At 44.7% G+C, this 22,392-nt stretch overlaps 1 long non-coding RNA gene across 4 annotated transcripts; it reads right to left on the bottom strand.

Annotated features, from left to right (window-relative positions):
* Positions 1–374: 374 nt before the first annotated feature.
* On the bottom strand, positions 375–22,111 carry LOC140599744 (uncharacterized). Of its 4 annotated transcripts, none has more exons than XR_012002734.1 (6): positions 21,773–22,111; positions 21,575–21,691; positions 17,126–17,382; positions 14,099–14,316; positions 2,439–2,556; positions 375–684 (listed from the first exon to the last, which is right to left on the bottom strand). It is a non-coding gene; the product is annotated as an uncharacterized lncRNA (long non-coding RNA). The 4 variants fall into 4 exon arrangements; XR_012002735.1 differs by having other exon boundaries at positions 21,575–21,678; XR_012002736.1 differs by lacking the exon at positions 2,439–2,556.
* Between the last annotated feature and the right edge of the window lie 281 nt (positions 22,112–22,392).

Here is a 22,392-nt window from a genome sequence, read left to right as displayed (position 1 = left end):
GATTGTTCTCCATCTCTACATCACTCTCCAATTATTACCTAGTTATTGCCTCCTTTATAGCTAAACTTGGCAATATGCTTACATTTACTGTCCATCCTTCCTCACTTGGAGTTCACTTCCAGAACTGAGCTTTTGATCTTATCACCCCTTGAAAGTGCTGTCCCTGGGGTCACCTGTGACTTCACCATTGCTTCACCAAGCAGATGCTTTTCAGCGCTCACCTCATTTGACTTATCATCTGTATTTCTCTGTTAATCATTCCCTTCTTCCCTTCTCTAACTTGTTTTTTCCCTACATGCACTGGGTAGGATAGATATGGATTCAGTCACATTTCAGAGACCTAAAGAAATAGTTGCTTAAAAAGCATCAGATTTTATTTCACTTTCACATGAACATTGGAGTCAGTATTTGGCTCTGCTCTGTGACACTGTGAGAGGCCCAGGTTCTTTCCATCTTCTTGCTCCAAAATTCCTGGTTGTTCCACCTGTGTGTGGGGTCCAAGATGGCTCTGCACCACTGCTTCAGTCCACCACTGAAAAAGGGAAAAATACAGAGGGGAGAACATGCCCCTTCTCTTGCAGAGAATCATCTGTAGTTGCAAACAGCACTTCTGTTCAGATCCCATTTGCTTGAACACAGTCATATGGTCATATCTAGCTGCAATGGAGGCTGGGAAATGTAGTCCTTTAAAAAAAAGATTTGTTTATTTATTTTAGAGAGAGGCAGAGGAAGAGAGAAACTCAAGCAGACTCACAACCCTGAGATCATGAGCTGAGCCAAAACCAAGAGTGGGATGCCCAACGAACTGTGCCACTCAGGCATCCCCGGGAAATATCATCTTCCTTTTTTTATTTTAGATTTTAGTTATTTATTTGAGGGAACAAGTGAGTGAGAGAGAGCATGAGTTAGGGGGAGGAGCAGAGGGAGAGGGAGCAGCAGACTCTGCTGAGCAGGGAGCCTGATGTGGGGCTGGATCCCAGGACTCTGGTATCATGACCTGAGCTGAAGGCAGATGCCCAACTGACTGATCCCAGGCACCCCAGAAATGTAGTCTTCAGCTGGGTGGCCATGAATCCTGTCAAAAATTCTACCACTGTGGAAGAGAGAACTCTGTTGGATCAACTAGCAGTCTCTGTCATACCCACCTATGTGACTACTACATCCAGATTTCTTGTATGCATGTAGGGACATACTGATTCTTTTAAAGATAGGATCATACCATATATATATGTTTTGGTAATTGACCCCCCAACTCATTAGTGTATTGTAAAAGTCTGTGTCAATAAATACACTTAAATAACATGACTTTCGGGACACCTGGGTGACTCAGTGATTGAGCATCTGCCTTTGGCTCAGGGCGTGATCCCGGGGTCCTGGGATTGAGCCCCACGTTGGGCTCCTTATGGGGAGCCGGCTTCTGCCTCTGCCTATGTCTCTGCCTCTCTCTGTGTGTTTCTCATGAATAAATAAATAAAATCTTTAAACAAAACATGATTTTCATGTTGGATGGTGAAATATCATATGTATATGCCATAATACCTTTTACTAACCATTTAGATCACTTCAATTTGTCCTTTATGAGTAATATTAGGATGAAAGTTATTGTGACTTCCTTAAAATCAATTCCCTGATTTGGAAATGCTAGACCAAAAATCATTTTTAAAGCTTTTAATATATAGTCTTCTCCAGATACAGCTTTTCTTTAGTCTGATGCTCAATTTTTCAATAAACTTGATTCACATGAAAGCCCTTTGTTAATTTAATTGATTAGATTTTCCTACTTTATTGAGGTATAATTACATATAATGAACTGCATCTTTTTAAGTGTACACATTGATGACTTGTAATAGGAATACAGATCTGTGAAGGGGGGTCAGAACAATCTTCTTGTTTTTGTCATTTTCTCAAACTCTTTCAGCTTAAAATATTCAAAATGCCAATTTACTATATTTTGGGATAGCATGTCCTGATCCCCATCAAGGGCAAGAGCGAGAAAGGGGAAGGAGACAGGAAGGAAGAGAATAAGGAAAGAAGGCAGGCAAACACCGGGGAATGTTCCTACTTTCCAACACAGCAGCAGAACTTGGTGTTACAAAAATCTATGAAACACTAAACCAGCCCATCTCCAGCCCTAGAACTGTGAATTCTCAACTGAAGGGGAAGCGGTTCATTTCATTTCATTTGCATATTAATGCAATGCAAATAGCAGGATGGGAGGACGGGAATAGGGGAGAAAGTGCCATCAGCAGTAAACACTTGGTTGCAAAGTTGAGCACAGCATGTCAGTGTGAAGGGCGTGAAGGTAACAGATGAGGAGACATAAGGTCTGATAAAATACACTCAGCTCATTCAAAAGAGCTGAGGACAGACAGAACTGTTACAACAGACAGACGGCAGCAGGCTAAGTGGGTGTCAGGACGAGGCAGGTCAGAGCCCACCTGAGATGCCCTCCGTGGCCGTGGCGTGGCCGCAGCGATGCTCGAGGTGGGAACCCCGCTGGCCGGGGAAGATCGGAGCTTGTTGAAGATCCGAGTGCTTATTTAGGTTTCTTTGTTCCTTCAAAGAAAAAAGTTTTGTTTTGTATTGGCTATGCCAGAACAAGATGTCACCGTAGATCCTAAAGGCGTTGCCTTTAGGTGCCATCTATAGGGGTGGCCTGGTTCAGACTTCGGACCGAAGGTGTATCAGAGGCTACCTGCCTCGTGGCCCCGTTGGCCTTCCTCCTTCCCAGCAGGGACCTCCCCGCTCCCGAGCTGGACCCTGCTTCTCATCCTCCTCTCCCAGCCACGCACTTTCTCCAACGGCTCTCTCCAAAGTTACAGAGAGGGGACTGGGAAGCAAGGGGGTGTAAGGGAGTGGAAAGTTGCTAAAGAAGCAACAGCCAGAGGAGGGCAGAGGTCTGGGGCTGGTGGCCTCCTGGGGGCAAGTGGGTCATCATCTGCCAGCGTGTCCACCAGGGACGAGGGAGGAGGGACCCCCATACTGCATTTTGGGATGGCTACTGTTCTCTCTCTTTAGTTTCTTTCCTTTCAGTGACAGTCACATCCAGCTCATTCTTCTCTGGGGTCCGATCCTATGCCAGGCGACTAGATTAGTTCCCCAAGGCTGCCCTCACAAATTTCTCCAAACTGGGTGGCTTAAAACAACAGAAGTTTATCCTCTCATGGTGCTGGGGGCTAGAAGTCTGAAATCAAGGTGTCGGCAGTGTTGGCTCTGGCTGAAAGCTCTGAGAGTGAATCGGTGCTCAGGGGTTCAGGAATACTGGAGGAACTAAAGATACCCTTGGGGCATGTAAACATTTTGTATTTTCACTTCAATAATAATCTTCAAACACATTTACATGAACAAACTTGGCCGGGTCATCTGGATGGACACCTTAGAACTGATCATCATTTCAGCAGAACTTTTTTGCTCTTGTGTTTCTCACAGGCTGGTGTCTTGAAGTGCTGCTTAATTGCCATAAGTTAGTAGAGAAAGAACAGGTGCTTTTCAGTAAGTCCTATAAGAAGAGATCACAATGCAAAAAACCACAGGAGCTGGCAGCTAACACAAATGAGGACAGCCAGGGGTGGTGCTGGGGTCCACCTGGATGCCCAGCTCAGGAGAGAGGGGACTGCCATTCAGCTCCAGACTCTGCAGCCCTATGGGGCTAGATCTTCCAGCTTTTCAAGAGAAGGTGGGAGGGCAGATTGTATGTGTAATTCTTAATTCTCTTATAATAGCAACTAATTGAAAAAAAGGAATTCTATGAGGGTCAAATGAGACCTGTCCATGGGCTACACACAGTCTACAGCCCTCCAATTTACAACGTCTAGTCTAGAGAAAGGTCGTAGGCAAGTTGAACCATCACACAGTATATGGTGGGTTAGGAATGTCAAGCCCAAAAGAGCCATGTCCTAGAAACTAGTACTTTTGGAAGCTGAATTAATTTTGGCAAAATAACATCATTAATCACACTAATTAATTCTAATTTTGGGGGTCTTTTTAATTTGTAATCTTACATTTGGTTTTGTCATTGTTAAGAGTGTCAATATTTAGGAAATGTTCTAATTTAAGTAATTCAAATCAACGGTGGGAATCTATAAGATATCGGCATTCTCAAGTCCGAGAAATCATGTCTTGGCTTATCTAATCTTCAAGTAAATCCTTAGAAATATGTATTATTATTATTCCCATTTCGTAGATGAGAAAACAGATTCCAAAGCGTTTCAGTGAGCTGCCCAAACTCACACAACTAATCAAAGGCGGAGCTGGGATTTGAACCCAAGTAGCGGTGTCTCCAAAGTCTACGATTTCAATGCTGACTCCCTAATCAGCTGTGCTGGACTTGTGAGGGATGTTGTGTCTCTCCCACTTGAGTCCTTTCCCCTTGCTTTTGATCTTCCATTGCCATTTGCCCAGCCAAATCTACACACCCTGAGAGTTTAGAGGCCCAAAACCAGGCAAGGGATCAAGACTTGGACATCTGGGATTTGGGTCTCAGAGGGACCCAGAATTCCGAAGGATTTGGAAGGAATCTGTGATCGGAACAGTTATCAACAACCTCTCAGCTATGTTGCTCATCATCTTGGGTTTTATGGCCTGCGAATCTAACCACCATTCACAATCTTGTTTTTATGGATAAATATCATGTAAGTGCCAACAAACATTTGGAACCAGCTGAGTATAATCTAAGTTGCTTATGTTCAGATCAAGTCTGTGGTTGATGAGGGATCTGCTGAGAAGGCGTGTTTGCATCCCTTATGGGTAGGTTAGGGTTCTCTCTGTCTAGTGTCCCACACGGTCCTCCCGGCTCTGTCTGCTACTTCATGAAGATCCTGGGATCAGAAAGGTTGAGTACAGGCTCATCAGCACAGCAGGGCAGTGGGACCTGAAAGACGTCCCTGGCTAACGACGTGATACAATGCACGGGAAAAACCGGGAAGGAAATACAGTGAAATGTTAGTAGTGGTCGTCTCTGGGCTGGTAGCATTACGGGAAATTTACATTTTCTTCTTCATACTTTTCTACAATAGCAAAACAATGTATTGCTTTTGTTCATATGAAGAAAGATTATTTTTGGACCAAAGAGAAAGGCATTTATGACAAAAGTCCCTCCTGGCAGTGGGGAAGGAGCGCTATTGCCACACACAGCCATCTGTTACGTCTTCCTAAGTGTCCCCCGGTGTAAGAAGACAATAGGAGTCACAGATTGGATTTGGAGTAAAATTTGGACAATTGCGATGGCTGGAAGTGTTCCAAGGCACTTGTTAAAGATGTAGGCAGCGACATACTTCTTTGTTTCTTTTCCATTGATTCGTATCCAGCTGAGCACTTATTCCTCCCTCCTTCCCCCCACAAGCCTGGGCTCCCACCCCTCCCTCTAGTGACTGGCACTTGAAAGGGAAGCTTCTGTGGTCCTCCAAAATAAAGGTGGTGTATGCTCCTTAATCCACTGCGGTTGTCCTGGGTATGAGGCTCCTTTTGCCACCTGCGGCTGCCACCAGCATTGGTTCTATACGTTTTGGGGGGCACTTCTCCAAGCCGTAGGCTGCCAAAGTGTGGGCATATGGGCACTTCCTCACTGACACAAGTTCTGCCTTGAAACCCTCTGCTGCAATCAGTGGATCCTTCTTTGAGATATTAATACAACTTTCCATTGGCGGCCGTACCCCCCAAGTCCACAACCGCCCAATCACTTAGTAATGGGGCTAGATCTTAGCCCCAATATTGAGGCTTAGTATTGGGGCCGCTACCCCTCCCAGTCCTTCAAAGAACCCATCTCAAATTCCTAGGCTCCCCCTCCCTGCTCCAACCCTTCCCCATTTTGGGTAACTCCTAACGCTCCCTAGAAGGGTCCAGAATGACCAAATAGAGCCCCGGGTGGGGTTGTCTTTTCAGCAGCCTTCAAAACACAGAAAAGCCAGTCATTCTCCATGGGAGAGGTGGGCACAAAAGTGGAGAACACAAAAGCCTGGCTCTTCATGTGAGCGAAAAGGAGGAAATTGTTTTATTCTTTTCTTCAAAAGTCAAAGCAGCAAAATAAATCACTAACTGAGTGCTCATATGCAAACAAAACATGTAACTGAAGAAATTACCCCAACTGCCCAAATGCATCTGGGAGGGGGTGAAGTGGCGAGGGGACCATCACCTCCTCCCAACACACTCTCCAATGCCATGTCTCTTCAAGCATTTTAACTGTGATAGGATGCACATAACATCAAATTTACCGTTTTCACCATGGTAAAATACACGATTCAGCAGCACAAAGTACATTCACATGGTCCTGCAACCATCACCAGCACCAGAACTCTTTCATCTTCCCAAACTGAAACCCTTGACCCATTAAACACTAGCTCTCGAATTCTGCTTCCCCACAGCCTCTGGCAACTGCTTTCCACTTTCTGTCTCTACGAATTCAACCACTCTAAATGCTTTATATAAGAGGAATTATGCAATATTTGTCCTTTTGTGACTGGCTTATTTCACTTAGCATGATGTTCTTAACGTTCATCGTGTTGCAAGAGGGGTCAGAATTTCCTTCCTTCTTTAAGGCTGAGTAGTATTCCTCTGTGTGTGTATAACACAATTTGTTTATCTATGTATCTATCAATGGACATGGGATGCTTCCACCTTTTGGCTGTTGTGAATAATGCTGCTATGAATATTGATAATTAAATGTCACTTCAAGACCCATTTTATCATTCTTTTTGTTTCAACAACTTTTTTGAAGGTCCTATATTGACATAATGGTAGTTAAGTCTATGTTGAAGATCATAGGGTAAAATTAAGACAGTAAGAGACAGAGAAGCTGGTCCAAGCATGATTCCTTTTGATGCTCACACCTCTGCTGATGGCGGCAGCCCAGAGTTTGCTCTGCCCCTGGCAGTGAACTTCTCAGTGATTCTCCCTGATAAATCATTGAAGATAAGCAAATGAGAACACTGAGGAAAGATAAAATGAATTGGGGGTTTTCAGTTTGTCCAGGAGTGGACTCAGGTGCCTTTCCCTCATCTAAGGTAATTTTGATTGATTCCTTTTCGAAATTCCTTTTGAAAATCAAGCGTTCACTAGGTGAGTCTCCAGGGCCCAGGCTCCATCTCTGGCTTGTCACCATCTGGGCAGTGTGACAGTTTTCCAGGAGAAAAAGCCATTGAGGCAGGGAAAAAGGCATTAGCTATCTTTATACCGTGGCTACCCCAACTCAAAGAGGAACATAGCTTCAGTAAATGTCTCCAGACTTCTTTTACTTCTTTTTTTTTTTTAAAAAAAAGCTCTGTCTTTTTCGTCAAACCAAGTTATTAAAACATTTTGAATAGCCTCAGCATTAACCAGAAAATGAGACCAAGTTTGCTTTCATTTTTGTTTTTAAAAAAACTAAATCAGGCATCTGAAATCTGAAGGGTAACTCACTGAAACCCTGCATAGGGGTTTCCCTGACAGAGCTTTGCTTTTCACCAAATAACCAGGGCAAAGGGGATGGGATCTTTGGAACCAAACTGTAATATAGCTGGTACATGGGATGCCAGGTTAAAAGTCAAATCAACTTGAGGGCTAAAGCTCAGAAGATATGAAGATAAACACGAGTGTGTTATAGAAAAAGAAGACAAATGTTCCTTTAGAAGTCTAAAGGGAAGCTGAAACTTGAAGTGAAACAGTTGGGTTGAGCCCCAGGACCTGGGGATATGCGTGCACTCTTGTCTGCACTTCTGAAAACTTCAATGAAAAATATCTGAGAAGGTACTAGGTAGTCTTGGCCCTTCTCTGTGTCACTTTTTAGCTTCAATTCAGTATTAGCCAGTATGGTAGCCACTGTAACAAGCAAGCTCCAAATCTCAGTGGTTTAACAGAAAAAGTTTAAATTTTCACACATATCACAGACCAGTGAAGATGGGGGTGAGGTGTGCTATGACAGCCTCTGTTCCATGCCATCATTCAGTGACCCAGGCTCCTTCTATTTGTGGCCCTGTTGTCACCTAGGGTTTTAGAGTCCTCTACTGGGTCCTCTACACACAGCCAGCGCATCAACGAAGAGAGAGGGTGGGGAGGATCCCGCAGAAGGTTTTGGGAGCCAGGCCTGGAAGTGGTGTCCATCGCTTCACCTACATTTCCTCGGCCAGGACTAGTCGCATGGTCCCTGCATGCATGGGAGCTGGGAGACGTCGTCTGGCAGTGCCCACAGGAGGAGGAGCAGAGCACACAGAAAATTGGTGGGCACCAGCAACTTCTACCTCAAATGAACTGGCTTCTTCTTAACAATTTAGTGTATTCACCCTGGATAGATTATATAATAGCCCACTCACAAATCTACACCAGGTTCCTGGCCAGCCTGTGGCTGTTTATCCTGTGCTCCTATTCTCAAAGCTGCCAGGCCTCATGGGGCCATTTTCTGCAGCAGGGAGGAAAGCAACCTTCCCCTATTCTGTGACATATACTGTCACCTGGGGTGGTGGGGAGAAGTCTTAGCAGCTTTGCTGGGACATCTTGCCTTCCCCTTCCACCTTACAATCTCACCCCAGGATCACTGATCACTTTACAAGAACAACTTCTCCAGCTTTTCTGAACTCTTCTCTCTTAGAAGGGCTCCTAAACTGTCCATGGAACCAAAGATAGCCACCCTCATCTTGCCAGCTCCTCGCCAGGAACTCTCCAACGTTAGGTATAGCACTTCTCCCTTGTAGTCAAATGCAGAGATTCCAGGCCACTGAAATCAACCAAAGGTTTGGGTCCATCTGCCTCAGCAGGCCACTGAACAAACCAGGACAAGTCTGAAGTGCCTGGTTGAGGCTTAATTAGTCGCCGAATTAATTACCTGTTATTTCCTCAGTTACAGATGGAGAAAAAAATGAACGTCTGCGAGTGTGGCAAAATCAGATAAGGTGGATTATAACTCAGTGACAGCATATGAAACAGCCTGACTGAGCCTCATGGCCCTGCATAGTGATGGCTTTAGGATTAGGAACAGAGAATAAGGGGGGCTTCGGCTCCAACGGGACCAACGAGGAAGGCCCGATCTTAGGGATGCTCCTTAGGAATAAGCAGCCAGCCTGCTGATAGATGGAATGTGTCAGAGTCCTTGGCAAAGAGATTTCTACTGAATTTGAGGTTGTGTGGGGCTTCTTTGAAAATACTGGTGTTGATCCAAGTCTATTATTGCCATTGCACTTGTATTACCTTTTCTCTCTTATGTCTGTATTTCTTATTGCCCACACCAGTCTTGGTTTACCTGCCTTTCCACATACAAGCAACACAGATATTTTTAACCACAGTGAGGTCACATCCTAACATTATTAAATAAGCCTTTTGTTAATTCTGAGCGAGAGGAAAAATTCTCCAGTTCTTCACATAGATCTTAATTGGGGTTGAACAGAAAAATCATTTTATTTTCTCCTTTAATATTTGTTAAGCATTGTACCATGCTAACATTTCTCTGGAGGCTTCACATGATTTTGATGGAGTAGTGGATGGAGGGAACATCTACCCCCAATTTTTTCCCTCTTTATTCTTTAGTCTCTTATGGTCCTCCTTCCACACTATTTACTCCAAAAGAAAGTCACCTTGTGGGTCAGTTAAAGTTCACGATGGAACCTTTCCGAAACACCGCATGGAGTCTGCCCTCTTGCTCCATGGCAAATCTATCATCCAGCAGTTGGCCCCTTTTCCTCACCTGTATAATGAAGCCTATGATTTATTACAAGCTTGGTCCAGGGCCGAACTTCTATTCATAAAACCCTGTCATCTTTGGATGAACTGTACTGTTTGAGGGCCAAGATTATGATGAAACACTGGCTCGGCAGCTCACAATGGTGGGAATTAGGAAATGCAGGAGAACCTTCTATGACAGTGAACAGAGACATTTAGAATACCCAGCGTTACTGCTTCTGAGCTCTCAGTGGTGGTGGCCTCCTTTCGTTCACAATGCTCACATTTCCAAGCCTGGATCCTCATACATTTATTGAACAACTTGTCTTGAGATCAGTCCAATGCTCTTATTTCAGATCTGTCAAAATACCACCTCTTCCAAGAAGCTCACTAAAATTAAGTGGAAATGAAGTAATGATCTTCCTTCCTTCTTCTGTTGTCTTGGAACAGCCTCTCCTCTCGCGGCACCAAAACTGGAACCAGCTATTTACTTCATCTCCAGATGGGTTCCTTTATCTATAAATGCATTACTGTAACATTTTCTAGAACACAAATGGCTGAAGACATCAGATAGAGCTGGCACAGGAGATATTTAAGAATAGAGACTTTGCCTTATTCAACCTTGTGCATTCTGTAGGGCCCGGTACCTAGTAGGTGCTAAACAGTAGGTGGGTGAATAAATTTGATTATCGATACGCCATTGGTTTTACCACCTGAAAAGTCTCTGAGATGCTTTGTATGATCCCTACCATGTTTCATGGTTATTGAAGACTGTGCTTATGTCTCAAAAAAGAAAGTATAGGATGCCTGGGTGGCTCAGTTGGTTAAGTGTCTGACTCTTGATTTGGGCTCAGGTCATGATCTCAGGGGCATGAGACTGAGCCTTGTGTTGGGTTCTGTGCTGGGTGTGAAGCCTGCTTAAGATTTTTTTCTCTTTCTCTTTTTCCCCTTCCCCATCTCAAAAAAAAAAAAAAAAAAGAAAAGAAAAGAAAAGAAAAGAAAAGTATAAATAAGAGAAACAAGTTGGACCTTGGACACACAGTCACAAAGCCAAGCAAACCCAGCCCTGAAATGAGCAGTGGCGATGATCCAGTCATTGATTTCTTCATATCTGGACATTTACAGGAATGATGAGATGAGGCCTTAATAGTGACTCCAAATTGCTGCTTCTTAGTCACTTAGCTCCTACGAAAGGTAATATGGTCTTCTAACCCCAAGCCACAACGCTCAGAACCGCAGAACAATGTACTGTAACAAGAGAAGTGGGCACTGCCATAGCATTTCTCAAAGTGTGTCCCACCCAGCCACAGTCTCAGGAGCTCTCTGTATCAGAAAGTGCTCAGAGGCCGAGTGAGTTGATCACCATCACACATGATACCCCCTCTCGGGCATTACAAAGGACATTTGTATGTTAAAGACTCTGAGAAGTGGACCTGTTAAATATATTTGACCGTAGAACCCTATTTTTTTTTAAGATTTTATTTATTTATTCATGAGAGACACACACATACACACAGAGGGAGAGAGAGGCAGAGACACAGGCAGAGGGAGAAGCAGGCTCCATGCAGGGAGCCCAACATGGGACTCGATCCTGGGTCTCCAGGATCACACCCTGGGCTGAAGGCGACGCCAAACCACTGCGCCACCTGGGCTGCCCAGAACCCTATCTTCAAATAACATCTGTCACTTTTGTATAGAACACATTTTAAGAAAGACAGCTCGGCCTGAAGTTTCATTGATAGTGTTTTCATGCAAGTGGAGCACAGATTTGCAACCTGCAATACCAGTTTGTGCCAGAAATGGCATGCAGGTCCTTGGCTACCAACACATTTTCCCTTATTTTACGGAAAGGTGACCCTGACCATCTGCCATCAGAGTTACATTTAGCTACACACCCTGCAAGCAAGGCTTGGCAGGTAGACCTGAAAGACCTGAAAGTGGGCAACTTGATTGCAAAGCCTTGCAAAGACTGGCGCTATGGGGTAGAGATGCCAGGTTCCAGCTTGGGTCTCATTCCTAGAAACACAGCAATGTCTTATTGGTCAGGCAGAGATAGATCTGGGCTGGTCACAGGGATGGGGGGCTGTCCTGGAAACACATTTGACACTTAGGCCAGAGGCAGATCAGAGACTGGCATATTTCCTATGAATGTTAGATTGGAGGGCATAGTTGTGATATTTGCTATTATAATGAAATAGCGCCACAACATAGCAGCCTAGATGGGGAAATGTGCATAATTTTCTTTGAAAATTTAAAATAGTCTAGGAGGTTATTCAGGCTTCCAGGGGAAAAATATGTACCAGACATGAGTGTGTGAGACATGTTTCCCAATCTTGGTGGCAGGATGCACTGGCGTCCTATTCAGTCCCAGCATTGTGTCGTCCTGGTGCTCACGGGCTAGACTGAAGTGTTCGCTGATGTGTTTTTCTCCTCCCCTCTGTCCTTCTCTGTTGTGTCCCCCACCCATCCATCAGCCTGACACCCAACTTCCTTCAGAGATAAGGAGACACTGCAAAAAAGCTGAGAAATACCTGAAAAAGTCAGTTCTTGGCCTTTGATTGTCAAAAGCCTAAGTCTCAGGTTCAACAAGAAAAACCCAGGGTGTGAGAAATAGATTTGGAAGAAAACCTGATGAGACGATATAGTTTACTCTCCCCACTCTCTCATCCAAATTGGGGTTTTCCTGGTGGGGGAAGGAGAGGAGATTGGAAGGAGTGGGAGGCCCCTGTTGGGTCCTGGAGGCATACTGTGTTCTGCTCTCTATTCCACATTGAGATTTAGAGAAGGCAAGAGATGATGGAAAGATCTGGAAGGTGGGAGAGACTAGAATGTATAGATCTGTGGAAGTGGCAAGATGGCAGAGAAGATGTCTACAGACTTTACCAAGTTCTCTGTGAGAGCCATAAGGTCACCAGGTGCCCAAGAGTGGCACTAAATTCGCACAGAGATAGCAAGGAATGGGAGAGAACAAGGGTTAACTCAGCTGTGAATCAACAACCAAAATAACAGACACATGGACCCAGGCACGGCTGGGACGCCTGAGGACCATGTCAGCCCCCTAGGGATGATGAGAAGCACTCTGGAAGGAGCTGGAACCTCTGACAACTTCAGGGAGCTGGGCTGCTATTCCAGCATAAACTGTTACATGAAAAAGAAACCACTGTGTCATTTAAGAGACTGTTATTTAGCCTGTCCTGTGCTTGGCCGAGCACATTCCTCCAGGCAGACAGACACACACGGGCACTGAGGAGGAAGCTGACGGTGTGAATGGACATGGCCCAGGAAGCTGCAGGTGTCCAGGCTGGGCCACGGGAGAAGCAGGGCCCACAGCCACTCACGCCTCCCATCTTCCATCTACTACGATGGCGTTCGTCACACTATGGTGAAGCAGACTTTCTGCCTGTCTGCTCTGTGAGTCAAGACTCTTGCATGTGAGTGAAGAAAACCCCAACTCCAATGAACTTAAACCAAAAAGGGAGATTGTTGGTTTGTGTAACTGCAGAGTGAGACATCCATCCATCTCAGATGAGGTACTGCTGAACCCAGCAGCTCAGGTCCTCTAGTCACACCCTTGCGCTGACTCTCTCTCACCCATTTCAAGGATTTTTGTGGAATTCAATCTCCAGCAACCCGTCCCCCGGCCCCCTGACAGCAGATGGGGCTGAAACCACCAACCCTCCAAACTTTGGGTCCTTCTGGTGATCAGCAGCATCTGAGGCTCCCTAGGGATCCTCACCCCCCCCACCCATACACCCCCAAGTCACCTCACTGACATAAACTCAAGTGCATTAAGAAGGAGCTCATGATGAAAACCAAAGACCGTCCTATGATGAAGTTCCAGGGGTTTTGGAAGCTCAGCACCAGGAACCAGAGACAAATGCCAAATATATTTCTTACTACATCCGAAGAAGGCCACGTTCACAATTGTGTCCTATGCTCAGCACAGCGGCTGGCACAGTGGGCAGCAGCCAATGTTTGCTCAACGACTGAGCGAGCTATCGAATGAATACGTATTTCCTCTGCAGTGTAGGAGAAGCTCCCCCAGGGCACTGGGGTGCTGGAGTTGAGCTCTGGCCTTGGAGCCACTGGATAATTAAAAATGGTTGGTGTCAGTCTTCCAGGAGCACCTTGGGTGGCTTTAGAGGTGTGTCTCTCCCTACCACAAGAGAAGTGGGCTTTTGGTTGGCTCCCCGAATGGCTGGACCTTTTTTTTTTTTTTAATTTTTAGAATCTATTTGAGAGAGACAGAGACAGAGACAGAACACAAGCAGTGGGGAGGAGGCAGAGAGAGAGGGAGAAGCAGACACTCTGCTGAGCAGGGAGCCTGACATGGGGCTTGATCTCAGGACCCTGAGATCATGAACTAAGCCAAAGGCAGACACTTAACCGACTGAGTCACCCAACTGCCCCTGAATGGCTGGTCCTAATGCACCCCAGGGGAAGCAGCTCTCTATAGAACGAAAGGGACAAAGGCCACCTTGTTTCCTGTTTCCAGGTCGGTTCTTCCCTCCTCCTCCTCCTTCTCCTCCTGGGCAAGACAGCCTCAGATGGGGCTTCAAGGAACTTGGAGCTGCAGGAAACTCTCAGGAGTAGACTCCTAGTCAATTAGTCACCGGAGAAAGAGACCTGCTCCCACTGCTCCAAGCAGTCACATGGGATTGTGTAGTCCCAATACTGAAGGTAACTCTTTTTTCCCTGAAAAACAGATTCCCAGAAATACTGAAGTAGAAGGTAATCGATATAATTCCAACTAGAGAATTCCTATCAAGAAGTTGGAGGATGGGGGATAAATAACCCTATTAATGATTCTGATCAGTCACTTTCCCATCTGTTGTCTTAAAAAAAATTAAAAAAACAAAGATAGGCATATTATTTCTGTTACTGCCAAACCCAAAATGCGTGATTACCATCACAAATAAGAAACCTGTATCTTATTTCATTGACATTAATGCTCAAAGGAGTATAAAAATAAGTCAAAACAACATTCAAAGTAGACAAGGTGAATACATTTTCATCAAATAATGCAAATTAAAATTAAGGTGAAAACCATTAAACATTTTAAAATGTTTGTGCTTTCAAAGATATATCTGTCTTCTAAAAATGAGAAATTTAGGAGCACCTGGGTGGCTCAGTGATTGAGTGTCTGCCTTCGGCTCAGGGTGTGATCCTGGGGTCCTGGGATCGAGTCCTACGTCAGGCTCCCTGCGTGGAGCCTGCTTCTCCCTCTGCCTGTGTCTCTGCCTCTCTCTCTCTCTCTCTCATGAATAAATAAATAAAATCTTTAAAAAAAATAAAACCTTTTAAAAAATTAAAATGAGGGGATCTCTGGGTGACTTAGCGGTTTAGCACCTGCCTTTGGCCCAGGGTGTGATCCTGGAGTCCCAGGATCGGGTCTCACATCGGGTTCCCTGCATGGAGCCTGCTTCTCCCTCTGCTTGTGTCTCTGTGTCTCTCATGAATAAATAAATAAAATCTTAAAAAAAATTAAAAAAAAATAAAAATGAAAAACTTATCTTTAAAATTAAAAGGCACAATACAACTTATAATATGTGAATGCCAAAAGTGTAAATCAAAACTAGTTAAAATCATTTTTAGAAAAATAACACTGTTCACGATTCCAGTGCTCAATGTCCACCAAATTGCCATTGTAAGAAATGCATCACATTTTACTCCTGTCACATTGCGACCTACGTGAAAAATTGTTTAAAGGTAACATGAGATAATATTGCAAAATGTTCCCCAGTTGCCGCCTACATCTGTTGTAGATACCGTGGCAAGCTGTGAGGACTCCCAGAACCAGAACCAGGAATTGAAACTCAAAGAGAAGCAAGGATGCCCGGCTCCACCAGGAACTGACACTTGGTTATGCAACAGGCTACTACGGTGATGCTAGCCGAGAGGAAATGGTTTGACAAATCGATTGATTTGTCATTTTGGTTACCTGACTACTTGTGCACCTAGGATCCCCCTTGCACTCCAAAGCCATCTACGCCCACCTGAGTCAGTTAGGGCCCACACTGGAAGCCCTAAACCTTACTGGCAGCCAGATGTGGTCTCTCTTGCGGACACAGTGCAGATGTGGAGGTCGGGGGCCTGAGACCTGAGGGAGGCTGTAACGCAACAGAAGCAATGTGGGGGTATGGGTCACACTCTGCCAAGTGCTGATCAGATCCCCAGGGAGAGATTGCCCGTGTGCTCTTCAATACGTTTAATTTCATGTGGTTTGTGATACTGGGGCCCTTGAAAGCTGGAGTGGGCAAACTTTTTTCTGTCCGGACCAGAGAGTAAATATTTTTGGCTTTGGCCTTTATTGCGATTACTCAAGTCTGCCATCGTAATACAAAAGCAGCCAAAGACAATTCATAAATGAATGAGCACGACTATGTGCTAATAAAATGTTATTTACCCAAACAGATTGGATTTGGTCCAGTTTGCAAGCCCTTCTAACACATGGGGCCCTAGGCAGGGCCTCTCTTGTCTGGATTTAAAGGCAGTCTGACTGTTCCAGTCCCACAATCCCGAGTTTAAGCATTTCTAAAGCAAGGGAGTCCAAAGAAACATGAAATCTGGGATGCCTGGGTGGCTCAGTGGTTAAGCATCTGATTTTGGCTCAGGGCTTGATCCCAGAGGCCCCACATCAGGCTCCGATCTGCATGGAGCCTGCTTCTCCCTCTGCCTGTGTCTCTGCTTCTGTGTGTGTGTGTCTCATGAATAAATCAATAAAATCTTAAAAAAAAAAAGAAGTATGAAATATTTGTGATCATGGGCTAACCCCTGGCCAGTATTCCCAGAGCCCCATGAGAGTGCTGACCTCACAGCTGTGTGACCTTTGGCAAGTCATTAAACCCCTCCCTCTCAGCTTGGTTCCTTCATCTCTAAAGTGATCAACCTCCCGAGTTCACCCGCAATTGAGAAAGTCAAAAGGACAGTGACGACGGTAACACTTGCAAAGTGCATTCCAGTTTTCCAGATCGTTTCCTATTTGACCCTTGAAGAATCTTACGAGGTAGTCAGTCCCAACCCCATTTTTACACACGTGGAAACGGCGGGGCAAAGAGCACCTAAGTGACTTGCTCAAGGACCCTCAAGTGGTAACCAGCAGAAACCAGGTCTCAAAACCAAGTATCTTCCTTCCCAAGGCAGGGCCGCTTTTACCTCAACTCCGTGCAACCTCCATGTAGACACTCAGTGCTACGTAAAACCAGTGCTGTCGCAAACATTTTTTTCATCTTAGACCCTTGACCCTCTGGATTCCAATTCTAATATTTAATTATAGACACTAGATATTCTATCACAACATCTGTGACACATTTGAGTTATTGCCGAACAAACACGGTGTATACCTATATCCTGGGTTGTGCCAATCGGAACAGAAAAGATGCCAACTTTCCTTTCTCCCCATATGGGCTTCTGCGTTGGGCTGCCAATGAGCGAGCTCGCTGCCAGGTCAGGGATTACACAAGCACCGCTCCTTCCATTAGCCTTCCCCCAAGATGACTCTCACCTGTACAGGTTCATCGTGGGCTTCCAGAAGGACAATTCAGGAAGCTCCTCCGCCTAGTGGGGTTCGCGATCAGGTCTGACGCTGCCTCATTTATTCCTTGGGGCTGCTTACCGAATGCTGCTCATTTTGCGATTCTCATTTCCAAGCCAAAGTTCAATCTCTTTCATTTCAGTTCGTCACATAGCTCTTGACACTGGACTGTTTGACTTCTGATGTTTACAGATGTCTCGTAGTTTACTGGTTTTTGTGCTAAGGGGCTGAAATAAGAATTATGTCCATCCCTCTATTAAACATTTGACTTTCTGACGTTTTTAATCCTCTGAGCTTTACTCTACGTTACAGTCAACTGTTCCCTCACCATGTCTGCCCTTTCGCCTACAGATTCAGCAGTTTTAATCCTGACACGGTAGCCACAGATCACCTATGGCCACTACAGTTTAAATTAGATTTGAAAATTTACTCTTTCTAGCCAAATTTCATGTGCCAATGGCTATACTATACTGGGCAGCACAGATATAGGACTTTTTAATGACTGCAGAATGTTCCATTGCAGAATGTTCTACTGAATGTTCTAGCACTCTATAATGGATTTAGAAACCAATTTGGATAAACTTCATAACTGGCATAAATTCACTTGAGAACTGCTCTTGATCCACCTACTTTCTTCTTTTAAACCACCCAGATTAACACTAAGACCAAGACTCCGGTAATCTCAGGGACCAACTGCTGATTATATATCATGCACTATGCACTGAACTAAATAAACTCTTACTGTATACTCTCTTATCAAATCTTTATAATCAGTTCATGTTATTACCAAGACTAATTAGGAACCTGAGGCCCAGGGTCACATAGTAAGAGGCAGATTGGAGATGTGAATCGACATCTTTCTGGCTTTAGAGCTTGAGCTCTTAAACACTCAGTGATGCCAACTCCTCACCCTCATCCTCTGTTGCCCCCCTACTGTGATGTGGGCCTGGCTAGGCAACCCAGGGATGGGGCTGAGGCCGAACGTCATGCTGGAGGGGTGCCCTGCCAAAATCCAGGGCAGAGCAGGACGTAAGGAGGCAGGATGGGGGCATGTGGGTGGACAGTAAGAGCCCAGGCTAGTTTCCTGCCAAAATGGAAGTAGTGCCCTTCACGACACAACTACCAAGGCTTTTTACAAACTGGATACCTTTCCACTGGAAACATCCAAACAAGAATAATTACTACTGGGTCTGCTAGGATCGGTGAGTGATATTTTACATTAATCAAAAGAACTGACTATGTGGGCTGCTTCTTCTCATTATTCTCTGTTTTTTTTTTCTTCCTGAAAACACTTATTTCCTTCCATGGGCCCCATGGGCCAGCTAGCAATTTGAAACACAGTTTCAAAAACTTTGTCGGGGCCATCTCTAGAAGACTGGCCACGACCATGTGTTCAAAACTAACGGTCCATAAGCCTGCCCCGAATGCTGACTCCTTACTTTGAAGCTTACATTTAGTTTTGTTTTTAATGCAAACCAATCTACAGATTAGAGAGCCGGAAATTGTGGCTCTAGGTTTTCTTGAGCTCACAGTGAAAACCGTGTTTCCTATCAATCATGAATCTCTTACTAGCTTTCTTTCCTAGCATTCCTTTCTTCCCTTGTAATTTTTTTTCTTTCACATGATCATTTGAAATTTGACATGCCAGCTGTCAGGACTACTTATACTATTACTTTTTTTATAGGTCATGACTTCGCTGGAGTGAGCAAATCCAAATTGGAACAGGTAACACAGAGCATCTCCCCAAATTAGTTTTCAACAGAGCATGTGAGTGGGGCCCAAGGTGCAGGGAACATTTCCTTTCTTTTTTTTTTTTTAGGATTTTATTTATTCATTCATGAGAGACACAGAAAGAGAGAGAGGGAGAGACACAGGCAGAGGGAGAAGCAGGCTCCATGCAAGGAGCCCGATGTGGGACTCCATCCCGGGTCTCCAGGATCACACCCTGGGCTGAAGGCGGCGCCAAACCGCTGGGCCATCGGGGCTGCCTCATTTCCTTTCAATCAAACAGTGTTACGTTATCTCCGGGATGGGATGTGGCCTCGTCAAACCTCGAAAAGGAAGGGTCCTATGTGACAGAATGGAGAACTGCATGAACCTGCCTCCCAGGACCATGGTCTCTTGGACCTGGCCATGGTTCCAGCTCCAGTATTAGGCCATTCATTAAGCATCCACTTGGCAAATCAGACATATTGGGTAATTAACAGTAATGAATAAGAACACAAGAGCAGACCAATTAAAAATCCTCCACCTATTAGTCATATTTGCAAGTTACCAATTACCAAATACCAGCCAAATCCTGTCCATAATCAAGAATTTTTAAAAAGCTCTATTGAGAAGGCAGACTTTTGAGATCATGATGTCAGAACTGGGTTGAACTGCATGAATCAGATTGGAAATTAGTCACTAGGCCAACAGACAGAGTGAATAATATAAGATAATAAGACTTGGAAGAGTCAGAACCAAAGGGCTGAGACAAAAAAAGAATCATGTGGCCAAAGCTGAATTTTAAAATTTCAAGACTTGGGTAAAATCGTTACTAGATGTAATAAGATTGAGTGTACTGTAGTCCTGAGAATCATGGACCATGCCTATTTTACTTCCCGCTGTAACCCCCATCACCAAATAGCACCCAGAATATTTAGTAAATTTTTGTAAGTAAATGAAGTAATCGATCAATCAACAATAAAGTAAAATTTGTTTTCTATCCTTTGTCACAAGTGCTGCTTCTCTTGGTCAAATATCTCCAGGGTATCCTGAGAAGTTGGGTGGCTTCCCAGGTGCCCCCAAATAGGCAGACGTCAGTAAACTGTGGTCTATTCTTCAAACATTCCCGTTTTGTCTAGTTTTTCTGCTCTCCATGAAACCTCACACTATGCTGGAATCCTTCCTCTCAGAGCCTGTTGACTTCATTAACTCATTTATATCAGTTCAATGAATGAAAATAAGTACATGGCAATAAGTATGCCCATCCCCTCCACATAACACATTTTCATTTTAATGTTATGGTGCAAGGACTTTGGAATCACACCTGGACTGGAATCTTCCACTCAATATCTGCAGACCTTGAGCAAGTTATTTAGATTCTCTAAGCCTTCATTTCCTCATCTGTAAATAAGGGTTCTCAATGGCACAATCCCTACCTCACAGTGTTCTCGGGAGCATGAAGTAACACTACCCAAGTAAAGTCCCCAGTGTAGTGCCTGTCCCATAGAAAGTGCACGTTAAGTCAGTAAGTTCTCCAAGTGTTGCCCCCAGACTCCAGCATCGGCATCCCTAGGAATTTGTTAGAATTGCAAATTCTCAGTACCACTTCAAAGGAACTGAATCAGAAACTCTGGGTGTGGGGCCCAATAATCTCTGTTTTAATAAGATTTCCAGGTGATTCTGATACAAGCTGAAGTTTGTGAACCACTGCAGTAAATGTCAGCAATACAGTATAAGAATAATATAATAGTTAGCATTTGTATTATAATAATGTGTCGATATGACTAGTAGTTCGACAGGGGCCATGTAAAATACTTTGGTGCAGTCATTTTCAAACCAAATTCTGGGAAGCTTGGGGGCTCTGGGAGACACGTGGGAGGCTGCCTCAGAATCTCAAGGGATAGATCAGAGGCAAAGATCCAGGCTGTCCCCAGCTCTGCTCTGACAGGTGACTCCCCGTCATCAGCTTCATATATTTCAGTTCCATCCCATGTTATGTTTGCTGGACAAAAGGGTTCTGTTCTGAAATAAATCTTGAAAATCACCACTTCACCCCAAGTACCAGTGGAAATCAGGCCAGCTCTGGGGGAGATTCAGGGGACTAGGAGATTTTTCCCAGGCCTGTCACCACATGGGGCAATTGATGCTGGCCCTGCATTCAGATCCCAATGCCACAAGCATGCTTTAGGACCTGTGCAGGGCCCTTTTTGTCTTGCATCATATCGTGAAATCCTTGTAAGGTGTTACTTGCCCTCCTTTTCAGAGGAGAAAATGAAAATGCAAAGACATTAAGTAAATGTGTCCAAGGTCACCCAGCTGGTGCAGCTGGCTGGCACGAGAAGCCAGATCACCTGATACTGATATTTGTTCTCAATCTCCAAGTATGGCTGCTGGTCACACTTGAGCAGATAACCTTACCATGCAGGAAAACAACCCACAGGGGAACTGGGTGAACTCTGCAGGGACGTGCAGACCACACTCTCGGACCGACAAGTAGAAGGCAGCTCCTTGTGCCCCACCATCGCTCAGCACCAAGCCCGGGACAGACTGGTTTCTTTCAACATGACTCACGGTCACAACAAATTAGAAAGTCCCCATTCAGAAGGGCTTTTCCCTATTTGCTAAATCAGTCAGGTGGGAAGATGATGTCAGCACACTCGGTACATAGGAGTCATGAGCTGAGAGTCTGAATCTGAGTCCCTGTCTACTTACTCCTTTAGACCTTGGTCAGCTGCCCAGGTGGCCAAACTTGCTGCTTATCATCCAAGGTGGACTTTGAAACGGAATTAGGCAACATTGGGAGATCTTCGGGCTCCCTGGAAAGTTGAACTAGATAAATATTTTGTCATTAACTGCAGTATTACTTATTCACTTATTAACCCGTCCCACAAATGTTTAGGAGGCCCTTACCCTGTGCCGGGTGTCGTGCTAGGTATCGAGGCCGCAGCTTTGAAGTCAAAAGATATGGTCCCGGTCTTCATGGACCTCCAGGTTGGCAGGGGTGGGAAATTGCTGCTAACGGTCTGTCCTGCGCTGATCACACAGAAGTACTGTTAAATATTTATTAGGTGCTTGGCACAGTACTAAGTGCTGTACACAAATCATCTTCCTGAATTCTCACCCCAGTCTTACAAGGTAGGAATAATGATCTCTCTGTTACAGAAGATGAAACTGGGGCTCAGAAAGTTTAAGTAACCTGCCAAAGTGGAGCCCACTGCCACTAAGTGCAGGATCTGACCTGTAAGTGGGGCTCTTAGCCTCTACCTCATAGGTATCTGTGTATGTATGTCCACATATAGGGAATATCTTTTTATCAGTACCTAGAAGAATATCCACCTATAGGGAGTTCTTTTTCTTTTCTTTTTTCTTTTCTTTTCTTTTCTTTTCTTTCTTTCTTTCTTTCTTTCTTTCTTTCTTTTTTTTTTTTTTTAAAGAAATCTCTATGCCCAATGAGGGGCTTGAACTCATGACTCCAAGATCAAGAGTTGCATGCTTTACCGACCAAGCCAGCCAGGTGCTCCTATAGTGAG

Source organism: Vulpes vulpes, chromosome 7 (assembly GCF_048418805.1).
Source record: "Vulpes vulpes isolate BD-2025 chromosome 7, VulVul3, whole genome shotgun sequence".
In the NCBI taxonomy this organism is placed as follows: domain Eukaryota; kingdom Metazoa; phylum Chordata; class Mammalia; order Carnivora; family Canidae; genus Vulpes; species Vulpes vulpes.
This window is presented reverse-complemented; position numbering and strand designations above follow the sequence as displayed.